General features: G+C 42.9%; 1 protein-coding gene across 5 annotated transcripts in view; it reads left to right on the top strand.

The window, feature by feature from the left end:
* Positions 1–12,859, top strand: part of ELF1 (E74 like ETS transcription factor 1) — a 92,977-nt gene that overhangs the window by 15,818 nt on the left and 64,300 nt on the right. Inside the window, exons 1-2 of one of the 5 annotated variants that reach the window (XM_062566927.1) lie at positions 9,294–9,351; positions 9,806–9,946. The exons of 3 other annotated variants lie outside the window; for them this stretch is intronic. The gene's annotated coding sequence lies outside the window, so the exon portion shown is untranslated. Of the gene's footprint in view, positions 1–9,293; positions 9,352–9,805; positions 9,947–12,859 lie in introns of those variants that run through there. One more of the 5 variants, XM_062566928.1, reaches the window with a different exon arrangement.

The raw sequence follows: 12,859 nt of genomic DNA, 5'->3' as shown, positions 1-12,859 counted from the left end.
GGTCTTTAAAGCTGATGGGCCATCAGTAAATACGGGAGAATAGGAGATAATAGGATTTTATATGTATACATGTACATATATAAAATTGCTAAATTTACAGTATTAGGCTAAAATAATATACGTAAATGTATACATAGTACTTTAGCTGAAGCACTGAAAATAATAAGTGTTTTATAACTCTTGGGGAAATGACAGATTACTTGAGGAAAGTGTTGAGCTCCTTCCATAAAATAAGTGACCTGTGGAAAGCAGAAAAAAAGTCACATGTAGGAAATCAAGCCTATCATGATATCATAGAATCACAGAATCGGTAAGGTCGGAAGGGACCTCTGGAGATCATCTAGTCCAACCTCCCTGCTCAGTGAGGTCACCTAGAACATGTTAGACAGGGTTGCGTCCAGGTGGCCCTTGAAGATCTCCAGAGAAGGAGAGTCCACAACCTCTCTGGGCAACCTGGTCCAGTGCTCCGTCACTCTCACAGGGAAGAAATTCCCCCTCACGGTCAGGCGGAACTTCCTGTGCTTCAATTTCTGCCCATTGCCTCTTGTCCTGTCACACGGGGCAACTGAAAAGAGTTTGTCCCCGTCCCCTTGACGCCCTCCCTTCAGGTACTTGTACATGTTGATCAGATCCCCCCTCAGTCTTCTCTTCCCCAGGCTGAAGAGGCCCAGCTCTCGCAGCCGTTCCTCACAGGGCAGGTGCTCCAGCCCTCTGATCATCTTCGTAGCCCTGTGCTGGACTCTCTCCAGTAGCTCCACGTCTCTCTTGTGCTGGGGAGCCCAGAACTGGACACAGTACTCGAGATGAGGCCTCCCCAGGGCTGAGTAGAGGGGCAGGATCACCTCCCTCCACCTGCTGGCAACAGTCTTCCTAATGCATTCCTAATGACCTCTCAGTCTCTTAGCCTCTCGTTCTCAAGGCTCCCTAACTCACAGAGTAAAGAAAGATGATTCCTGTGAGGCCTTTGGAAAACGCATTGTGGTAGTAACTATTTTCTACAAAACAGAGCCGTTATGTATGTATGTAATAGTATCTTATGGAATATATCTGCCTGCCATCCTTCATTTTTATGGGCAAACAACAACAGGAGAGACAAAGATTTGGTTTCTTAGCGATCCACAGAATTGTAATCTTGTATGATCTGCTCAAAGGAGTGCTCACCAGAACAGAGATCAGCACAGAGATGCAGGGCTGCTCTTGGTGCAAGCAACTTGAAATTTAGCTGAGATCCAAATGTTGGCTTCTTGCTGTCAGTTCACCTTATCTGTAACCTTAAACCCTGACTTCCTGCCTTTTTCTTTCCTATATTCTTATTTTTTTCCCTCTTCTCAATGTTTTATGTATTCAGATCAACTGATGACTTGATTAATTCAGCACATACTTGTATAGGTATGCCTGCTACTGAAAATAGTGAACATTTCCTGAACAAGTAAGCAATCAGGTGATGTTTCTAGCTAACTGTTCTTCAATACCCAGTTCCATATCTGAATGAGCTGCAGTGGAAAAATATTTATTTAAATGAGCTTACTTTTCTGCACATCTTAGTTTTTTCTCCTGCCTCTCCAAATGAGTGCTCTTATCTTTCTTCACTAATTAGAGCAGCTGTAAGCGCAGTAATAAACACACTTCTGACTTTTTGTTCACCTCCGGAGCAATGCAGAAATACTTTGTTGGGGTCTCATAAGCATCTAAACATATTTGTGGAGCTTGAGCACAACATTTTTCTAAAAAATATGTTATTTAGATTTCCTTTGATTCCATAAATTTGGCCTGCATCTGTAAAGGGAGTCGGCACAAGTGTATGAGGTAGCAAATATGGGCTGCTTAGGACTACGGAATTAAAAGGACAATAAAAATTGGAAGAGAAGCTGACAGTTTTTAATCTTACTGGAGCAGTGGAAACCTTGGACCAACCACCCCTGTATGTACATATGCTAGATGCCATTCATTATTGTCTAAAACACAAATGTGAATAATTAATTCTCTAGTGCTTGTTTAAGATATCAATAGTAATTTCCTGTGGCACAGCTGACTTTCTGAGGCTGTGCAGCCTCCACACCCTGGCTTCATAGCATTAAAAAAAAAAAAAAAAAGGCGGCTGTAAAAGTACAGTTTTGGGTCCAGATTTCTCTAGCTAAGGGTGGTGTCTGGCTGTTTTCCCTTGGGGAAGGGCTTGATGAGGAACATTGTGATCCCTCCCCCTATCCTTTCTCTCTGTATAAAGGCCAAATAATAATAGTAAAACTAACATGCTGTAATGCTGTAACTTCTGTGCATATCTGTATGCTCGTCTCAGGCTATACTGAATACTTTGTCTGTGAATAATAGCATTCCTTACATAGAAACTTTCACAGATACAAGCTTCATTCTTGATTTGATTTTGTAATGATAAATATAGACATGAAAAAGTCCGCTGTGGACACTTACACTTTTCTTTTAATTTTGGGATGTGTTTATTATTCAGAAATGTGTTTCAGCATCCAAAAATGTAATGAGTGACTCACAGTATGGGAAGAGGAAAAATACAGCTTTTTAATGAGGATTCGTTAGTGGACTCCAGTATCCCTGTTAAGAGACCACTGTTTGATTATATAAAATGCATCCAGTCCTTGCTTTTATGTTCCTTCTTTGTGTATTTGCCACACAGAATTTGTGTATTTTCACTTAGTATATATTTTTATTCATTCATTTGCCTGATTATTTTTTTGTTTTATATCAGAGTTGACAAAATTCCAGGGTTCAAAACAAAATGAAAACCAGAACAGTATATTTTGAAATATTTTGGGTTTTTTTGGGGGGGGGGGGAGGGGAAAGGAGAAAGAACAAAGGTTAAGTGATCTTTATTGGCATAGTAACATCTCTAATAGTTTTAGGTTCATCTTGTATTCTTAAAAATTGTCTTTGTGAGGACTCTTGAACAAATATAGCTATCATGTTAAAGCAGTAGAAGTCTGAAGGAGTTTAATAGTAGGGAACCTGAAAATTTTGTGGGATGATGTGCAACACTGCTCTACTTCAAGAATCAACACCAGTTTTCTTTCAGGGAAGATAGCTTCTTATTCTTGGAAAAAATAGCATTTTTTTTTCTTTTAATTGTATATATTTTGGATTTTAACAGCATTTATCAAATTTATTTCACACTTAGTATCTCAACTGTGTATCTTTTTTACACAGTAGCAGGAAAGTTGTATTTCCTAATACTTGCCTTTCAAACTAGCTGAATACTCAGGTGATCATTTGCTTTGGAAAGCCACATATCTTAACAAAATTTTACTGCAGTCAGGATTGTATAAAAATAACTTACACTTTTAAAGAAATTTTCAGTGCTGTTATGCGTACTGTCTGAGAATTCAGCAGAATAGTGTTCCTGTTCGGCTGAATAGTGTTCCTGTGTCCTTGCTGGTTCTCTTGGGACATCCAGTAATTATTACCATATAAAAATTAGGTCATTTTGGCTTTGTTTACTGCAAGTATGTATCAGTGAAGAGCTGTAGTGAGGTGTTCCATAAGTAAAGTAGCATTTCTGTCACAGTCTGTAACTGTATTTGAGTGCTAAGTAGAATTACACTGCCTTTTACCGTATTTTAGATGCTAGTGTTTCTGTCTGTCTTTTCAAGTACTAAGCTTATCTAAATTAAAAAAGAAAATGATCCAGATAGAGTTAACTCATTTTTTGGTATCAGATATTTTTCTCTGCCTATTTACTTCTCTGTCTTTCCATTATTTGACTTTTTTGTTGTAGGGCCCAATGAAGGAGCAGGGTCTGGGGCTGTGCTTAAAGACATAAGGGATACTGCCTTTTTGGATTGGTTTAGTGTCCCAGATTGAAGGACTGGGAAGTAGTAAACTGAAATCTGTTAGAACAGAAGTGAATTGGGTTTCAGGATGTAACAGTTGTCTGTCTGAACGTCAGACAGCATCAGGTAAGGCAAGTGATTTCTCTTTAATCCGAGAAAAGCAGGTAATGTGCCATGGAGTTTACAAACATCAACAGATCATGGTTAAACTTTTCTTGTGTTTTTTGAGGGTCTGAATTACACTGCGAGAGGTAGTGTGTGCTCTAAATTCACCTCGTCATTATTTTTAGTTTGCGTGACAGTCAAAGCTGTGGGTTTAGCAGTATGACTCCCGCTGAATTTGCAGGCAGACGCATTCATACAACATCACATCACTTGTGGAGCACTTTGTAAAGCTCGCACGCAGGTGGAGCGTGGGGCCCAAGCGTGTGAGCAGAGCAGAGCCACGGCTGAGTGGCATGGGGCAAGTGGCAGGCTGCATTGCCCCCCAGATAACATACCTCTGGAAGCTGCTGCTTTTTCTCTCCCTCCCTCCCTCCCCCCGCCAGTGAAAAATGTGAAATGGTGTGATGCTTAGGGTGGAGATTTGCTGTACAACCAAGCCAGACTAGTGGTTCGTTACCACCCACAAAAGGGAGGTCCCCTGTCTTTTGCTGGTAGCACTCATAGCAGCCTTTTCTGAGCTGATTGAATCTTCTCCAAAAAACGCCCGTGCTTCCCACTGCCCCTGTCAGCTTTCTGCCACTTTCGTGTGTTAAATTGGATCAGTGGAAGGTTTAGCAGGTACCACAGGGACCTGCGCTAGTACAAGGAGAGAAGGGAGAGAGAGAAGTGCGATTGGGTTGGTGGAGAAGTGTCAAGGTGAAGCTATAGCACACAACTTCTGCCTAAGACTGGATCAGAAAATGATTCTGTGTCAGAACTGTATTTACTGCCTGTGTGTCTGCCCACGCTCAAGTCTACTTACCTGTGGAAAGGAGAATATACTCTCCTTTTAAACCATTCTCAGAAATGGGTTATTTCTCAGCAGAGTCAACCAGTAAAACAAAAGGAGGAAAGAAAGAAGGAAGGAGCAAGGGAAAATGACAATGTAAGTGGGTTTTCCCAGATGCTTGTCATTTCTGGGACATGACTTAGGAGTATCTTCAGGTGATCCAACAAGACTTTTTCAAGGCTGTACAAGCTCAGGGGCCTGTGGCTGTGTGGGGTGTTGCTGTGCTGCTGGCAAAGGCAGTGACCTTGCCAAATCTGTGTTCACTGGGAAACACTGGAGGCAAACTTGGAAGGCTAGAAGGAATGAGGTTAGAGCTCCCTGGTGCTTGGTTGTAAGCCCATTTCATTTCTTCTCTCACCTTTTCTACTACTTAGACATAATTTCCAGAGGCTTGGAGCTTCCTGACTGCAGACTTGTGAAACACTTTTGTGTATTTTGAAAGCAAGACACAATATTTATTATGTGAAGGATTCCAGTGAAGCATGGTACCAGGATACCTTCCCTCCCAACTTGTGAAAAGGGTAACAACCTGTACATGTGCTTTTTATACTACCACTTTTCCTTTCCTACAGCTCTAACTAAAGTTCAGAAGACCATTACAGTGAGCAAGTAGTGTTTTCTCTCAAATTTGCTGTGCACTAGTTAGCTTATATTCATCGTGCACTAAAACATCACTGAGCTGTACCTTTAAATTGCAAATCAAGAACTGATAGCCCTGTGGACTGTATTCCAGGTATCTGAAACCCTAGGTTCTTAATTTTTTACTGAAATCTTGGAAGCTGCAAAAGGTTTTAGATTGCATACAGTCTCCCTAAAAATAACAGAGGTATCTGCTCTGAATTTAAGACTAAGCTGTTTAATCTTTCAGTGATGAGGACTTACGCATACCTGATGTCCTGTGGCAGAGACTTCCTTTGTGGCTAGTAGCAAGCTACTTTATAACCTCCTGATGCAATTTTTCATGTATAAATATTCGGGTCATTATGCATGTAGCAGTGTTAGACTGAAACTATTGTGTTTTTTGTGGCACATGCCACAGTGTGAGATACCAGTCCACAAATTCTAAGTATGGTGACAGGAGCACCATGATAGGTATAGAATATATTAAAATGTGTAACAGTGCCAGTACTGTTTCTTAGTGTTGTATACAAGAAGAAAGAAGGGTGCAGGGGTTAAGGTGCAAACATAAGATTTGCTTGGTGTCATCATGTGTTCAAGTGTCACCTTTACCTAGACAGTGTGGTCTTGGGCTTATCACTCAGTTCTTCAGTCCCATCTCTGTGACCGGGGTTAACAGTACTTCTATTCTGCAGCAGTAGTGTGAGGTTAAATAAATTGCAAGGCTTGAGATGCTCAGAAGCTACAAAAAGAAACCGAAGCAGACATTCCTTAACTTGAATTTTTATCCAGCACCAGGCCAGAGTTTTCCCTGCAGTATGCTTGGGCCCAAAGCCTGTGCAAGTGAAGAGTGTGCCTGGTGGGAGTGGGCATGTGGCATCTCTCCTCGCAGCTGTTGTTGCAGCATCTGCAGCTGCTTTGGGAATGGCACCTCCGGGTCTCACCTAGCCTGGGGGCTTGCTAGGCATCTCATGTAATAGCCTTATGTATAATACAGTAAGGAAATAAAAAACAGAGATGTGTCTGCATTTCAAGCAAGGCTTGGTATCTCCTGGTGTATGTAGGCCTGCGTGGTGCTCCCTCTGAGCCCGTGTTGGCTCTGCACATCCTACTCCTTGCCTCTCCACACAGGTCTCCCAGCAGAAAACCCATTGCTCTCTCAGGGCAGAAGGGCTGTGAGTTTTATGGCCCATAATCACTTCTTGGTGGTGTTGGTGCTCATGCTTCCCCAGAGTACCAAGCCCTTTCTATGGGCAGGCTGCATCCTCAACACAATACAGGGCTGGACTTGGGCAGTTGTAATCAAGGATTTATAACATGGTATCACTCCTGAAGATCTGCAGCTTTCCAGGCAAGCAGTGACCAAAGTGGCTCTCTCAGGGTCATGTATGAGGCCAGCAGAAATGGGAGCCGAATCCAGGCCACTGGCATGCCACCCAGAGTGCTTTCCACTCAGCTGCACTGCTCCCCTCCATATGTAACCCCGCATGTGTTCAGGAGGCAGAGCCAAGGAAAACTCGAGAATTTTATTATACATTATTTATTTATTTGTGCAGCATTAACTTTTCGGCTGGTTGGTTCCACAGTCTGCTTCCCTGTGTGGCTGCACAAATATTTGCACTAGAGAAAACAGCGGGGGGAGTAGCTCCACAGGAGGAATACACAGCCAGGATGGAGCAGAGGGTAGAAGCTGTTTAAATTGGCTTAAGCCTTGCTGTTGGTCAGTGTCTAGCTATGTCTTTTGGGCAAATGATAATCTGAATTTCATAGAGATAATCATCCCAGCAACAGGAAAGGTTATTTCTTGTTTAAGCTGAAATTGTAGTTAGAAGGAGACCTGATACAGCTTCAGTGATGAATATCCACATGCACTATCTCTCTCTAAATACATTTACATTTTATATATGCTTTTAAAAAATGTTGCTACCATATTTAGGTTAGAAACAGTAAGATGTTTATATAGCTTGTCATCTTATGGTCATACATCACAATGAAATGATTTTTAAGTCTAGTGATTGCTTAGATAAGTGTTTTTTCCCCCTGCAAGACATAATTATTAGACTTGCTTTAATAATTAAAATGGTACTCTGCCTGTGTCCATGTTATTGTTGCCTTGCAACCACTGTGCACCTAGGTCAGATTTCTCCCCTCAGCCTCCCATGATTTCCAAAGGGTTTTGCAGTGCAAGAAACAGAAATACTTCCAGACGCAAGCTGTTGAAGAGAGAGAAAATACATCTGTTGCAAGAGGTGGAAAATATACAGTGACTAAAATAACATGATGGTGTTTCCTCCACATGGCCTTTTTTTCAACTGAGAAATACAAATGGAAATATATTTTGATGAAGAGCCATGCCGCCACTACTGTGGCGGTAACTTAATTGATATCTTTACTGAGTAAGTGATAAAGAAACTTCTGCTGCTCTTGCTCTCGTTTTCTTCAGATCCACCCCTAAAATGGGCTGGAAAATAACATGATAAAATACATCTAATGGAATAATGCCTGGATCGTTGCTCGTTGAACAATAAACTAGTAGCCAGTTTTGCCTCTGAGTGCCATACAAACCATAGGGACTGAATTACTTGCAAATAGAAACAAAATTTTCTTCTCAGTTATTAAGTAGAACTAGTAGTTAGAGGTATTAATGTCCATAAAACAATCAGTTTTCCTCACTGAGCCACTTGCTGGACTATTGTTTAATTATTACTAGGGGATTTTTAATTACTGCTGCATTTAGTCGTCTTTGGAATTTTTCCACTTATTAGAAGAAGCTTAAGGATTTTACTCACTGCTCTATGCAAGGCCATCTCTGCTGCTTTCTCTCCTCCCCAGCCTCCCAGCTTGCTCTTGGTTACACCCTCTTTTTGTCTGGTTGATTTTGGGTCTTTGTAGTCATGCTTTCCCTTATGGCCAGAGTGGTTTCCAAAGCAGCATGTTGGATTGTGTCCTTCTTGAAATTAGCTTTAGTGGAAAATGAATAAACTTGCCAGCTTGCAAACACAGTGTGTGCTTACCCTTCCCATTAAAACAAAATGGAAAGAATTCTGTTCTCACCTTGCATGCGATATTTTTGAGACCAAATTTCTGTCAGGCCCTGAAAGCCCTGGGGTTTGCGTTAGACTCATGTAAGTGCTCCTGTTGACTTCATTAAAAACTACATATTAAGCAAAATTTCCCTGAGAGATTTGGGCCCTCAGAAGTTTAATTTTTCCAGAGTTAGCCAGTTCAGTATGAGCAATACGGCTTTGAGATGGAAAACACCAGATGTTCTGCAGGAATTTACTTATTTCTCAAAAAAAATGAATTGGGTAGGATGTTGCATAATAAAACACGCTTGCATTCATTGAGCCGCGCTGCCTGCGCGGAGCAACCCGCCAGGGCACGGAGCGACGCGCTGCGAAGGGAGCCGGGGCATTTCGCAGCGGTCGCCAGGTCTCTGCTGTAGCGAGCTATGTAAGAAAACCGCTTTCTTGAGCCGTGCGGCGGTGTGTGCAGGGCGGAAAGGTGAAGCCGGAGCTGCCGGTGCAGCGAGGCCTGCGGGCCGGTGTCGCGCCGCCGGCCGTGCGAGGGCCACGCTGGCGCTTGGGCGGCCCCCAGGGCCGCGCTGCACCTGTCCCGCCTCGCCGGCACCGCCGAGTTCGCTGTTTCCCACCAGAAAGAAAATAAATAAAATAATAATAAAACTTCAGTAAAAGGCAGCGGCCGCCGCCCGTGCCGTGCCGTGCCGCGCCGCCCGGCCGGCCCCACGGTGACTCACCGGGCCGGGCCGGGCCGGGCAGCACTTCCCCCGGCGGCAGGAGCCATTTTAGCTGCATGAGGCTGCGGGGTTTCCCGGGGCGGCGGGGACGGCGCGCCCCGCGGGCCGGGGGCGACGGGCAGAGGGCTGCGGGGCGCCGCCGCCGGCGCTGCTGAGCTGCCGGGCCGGGCCGGGCCGGGCCGTAGGTAGGTGCTTGCGGCGGGGCCGGCGGGGCAGTGGCTGCCCGCCCGCCTGCGGCCCCGCGCTGCCCGGGTGGACGGAGGCGCGCGGCGCCCCGGTGGCAGGAGCGGCCGCTGCTGCGGCCGCCTGAGGAGGGGAGCTGCTGCCCTGCAGCTGCTTTAAGAGAAGTTAAACCGCCAGTAAAACCGATTATGCCAGCATAACTGCTGTGTGAACTATCTTCAACTTCCTCCTTTCTTCCCCCTCCCCCCCCCATTTTGCGTTAGGGGCACTGTGGCTAGTTCCCTATTTTCCCCTTAATAAGCATTAACGCTTTGCCAGCAGTTACGGTTTTGCCGCATTTGAGGCATGCTGCTGTGTGCGAAACGTGTCAGTTAATAGCTCAGGCATGCCGCTTTAGCGACGGCGCAGCTGGCTCCGCGACGTACGAACCTTACTTTTTTTCAAAACTCCACGTAGGTTTACACGGATCTGCTTAGTGAACAGCAGAGCACGTCCCAGAACGATTCAGGAGAAATATTAGCGATGAGCACTGCGGCTCTGAGTGCCTTTGCTCCGCTTGGATTTGCCAGTTGACTCAGAGCTCCCCTAAAATGGCAGGTTGGTAGTTTCGAAAGACGGTTCATGCTTCATATGCACCAACTGAAGTTGCAGCTCTGTTTCTGCTCAGGTGTCAGTGCTACTATGTAATTTTAAACCAGAGGACATTAAATTGTTTTGTACCAAAAAAAAAAAAAAAAAAAAAAAAAAAAAAAAAAAAAAGGCAGGTACTTACCTTTTTCTAAAGAAGAACATTAAGAAATGGTAAAATGGTAATAGCTGACTGTGTACGTGGCGACAGGACAGGCCAATTATAACATGGGGTTAACTGTAGTTGTATTGGAACAAGAAACTCCTGGAAGTAGTTGTGCTGTGTTAAATTGCTTTTTAACTTTCAGTGGATGAGAAGTACTTTGATACTGCAAAGTTAATTACAGGCTTGTGAACGCGAACACAGTATTTTGTGTAAGTAATGAATGTATCTGCCTTGTTTGTGTTTGAACAGAAAATTACACTAATATCTTCGGGAGTTTTGTTTGGATAAGGAGCTTTGTACCCTGTGTTTCAAGCTTTCAGTTTCATATTTCATCCAATACAGTTGAATGTCATACGTTGGAAAAATCAAATGACGCGGAGCTAAAACTATTATGCATAGGGGAATACTTTCCAGCGTGCTGTATGATGCCTACAAGCATAATGTATGATCCCTGACAAGCATAATAGTCTTGCTTAATACTGTAATTGGCTACTGGGGAGGGAGAGAGGGAGGCAACCATTAAGTAAATGGTCATGTTTTGGGTGAGGCCAGTTCTTCTGTCCTTTCAGGTGTTCACCAATATCTTCCTCCTGCACCTCTTTTTACTGCATTTGGATTTTATGTTTGCCTTTTTTCTTTTTTGAAGCAACAACCATTGCAAGGGTTTTGTGAATTTATTTGGTTCATCATTCCACTCTGAAAAATCCACAGAGGAAATGATAAAACTACAAAGGAACCATCTGGGAGAAAAACAATTGTTTTGAGTAGGTGGTAGAAGTTTCTAACTGCAAGATTAAGCTGTTGGCGTTTTATTTTTTTTTTTATTTATTTTTTTTTTTTGTGGTCATGAGTTTCATTTTTGACTCTTAGAACCAAGACAGCAGTTGGCCACTGTGCTCACAAGGTACGGAGGCAGGAGCCTCCTTGTCCTTGCCTCCTTTCTCTACTTTCTTCCTTGTGCCGGACCCTGTGAGGACCTCCAGCCTTAGAAACGCAAGTTAGCCTGTCTCGTGTCAGCTCCTGGGGTATTTATCTTGTGCAGAACACTTTTTATGTGCTAAAGGGTAAGTAGTTGCCGCTGCTTTCTCTTGACTAGAGCTTCAAGGAGGAACAGTTCCTCTTTGAAGGCAACACTGCCATGTTCAGGCTCTCACGCTATTGCACCAGAGCTACTGCAGAAATCTCTGGGGTGCAGCAGTTAAATTAGAAAAAGTGATTGGAAATTCTTGTGAGCCTTACAGATACCAGCTTGAACAGATCGCGTTCTAGGAGGCAGATAAGTAAGTGGATTAGAAGTGAAACAGAAATGGCATTATTTTTTTCCTGTTTTTTTTTTTTTTTTTTTATATAGCTGAAGCCTGTATTTGTCTCTACCTCAAAAAAAAAAAAAAATTAAAAAAATAAATAAAAGCCTAATCCTCCCCAGGGCAGGGATCTTTCGATTTGGAGTGAGTTTGCTGTTGCTGAGAGATGAGCCATGGAAGTGGTGTCATTAGATGCCAGCTACCCAGGACAGTATTTGTAGACCTGTGCTTTGAAGACCTCTGATAAACTATAGAAATGCCTGTTTTCTAAAGTGTTCGTTTTTTCCTCTGTTGAATATTAGAATTGCCAAGTCCATAAGCTTAGCACTTAAATGAGAAAGAAACAAGTAAACTTACAGATTTTAAGAATGTTGTTGGCCTAGTGTAACTGATGTTTCAGTGTTGCTGCAAACTTGTACTTCGGTGGTGTGTTTTGCTCTTTGGACACCTCTGTGTAAAAATATGCACAAGGTATATAAATGCACCTTTTTTCTCTCTTTCTCAGTTGAGCTGCCTTTGAAAGTGAGGACTACAGTAGGACTGTATGAGGTGAGCTGGTAGAAAAGACTTTGCAGCAAAAATGCAGGATTTCCCTTTACGGCAGAGGAGACCCTTTGATCTCCAAAACAGCGTTCACTTTTTGCAACACTTAATAAAGGTTCATCAGCTTTCATAGGCAGATTTTGTTGCTTTCACTGGCAGTTTTGGTAACTTGCTTGAGTTTTGTTGGGTGCGCAAAGAGCAGCAAAGACTTTTTTTCTCCTGGTGATCCAGTGCAGGAGTGGCAGGAGATGGTGTTTATGTTACCAGCTTTGGTTATGATCCACTCTGTTAGCGTTGAAACTTCGCTAAAATAAACCAGTGATTTACCATGCTTATCCTTCTAATGCTACTGATGTGCTTTATAGATTATTTGCGTTCTTAAATCTTATTTAAATGTTTCTTGCCAGAGAATGTATTTGACAGAGACTCTGTATACTGAAATTTTAAGTCTTTTACTTATCAAAAGTCTGCAGCAGCAATGTGAAATGCTCTAGACTCCTGATGTGAAGGGACTAATCTGTGTAGAGGTAAAAATGATTTATTCTTCAATATGGGCCTGTCCTCAGGCAAAGATTTCAACTGTCAGGCTTTGTGCTATAAGGATCCTATCAGATACGGACTAAAGTTTATGCATTCCTACCTTGATGTGTTTTATGCCTTAACTACCTAACAGCTATCTTTCAGTGATGAATTGTATGGCTAGAGCTCAGGTCATTTATTTGTCTTTAAAGAGATCAGTTAGCTTGGGTTACATGTGACTTTGTACTGGGTTAAACTTCTAATCCAAAAATTGTGGCCATTTTGTTAGCCTTGGAAGAGCCTTCAGTTCTCAAGCTTTTGGTCAAACTATTTCTTTCCACAGTGAGAAAA

The sequence above is a fragment of the Rhea pennata genome, chromosome 1, assembly GCF_028389875.1.
Source record: "Rhea pennata isolate bPtePen1 chromosome 1, bPtePen1.pri, whole genome shotgun sequence".
Taxonomy (NCBI): domain Eukaryota; kingdom Metazoa; phylum Chordata; class Aves; order Rheiformes; family Rheidae; genus Rhea; species Rhea pennata.
This window is presented reverse-complemented; position numbering and strand designations above follow the sequence as displayed.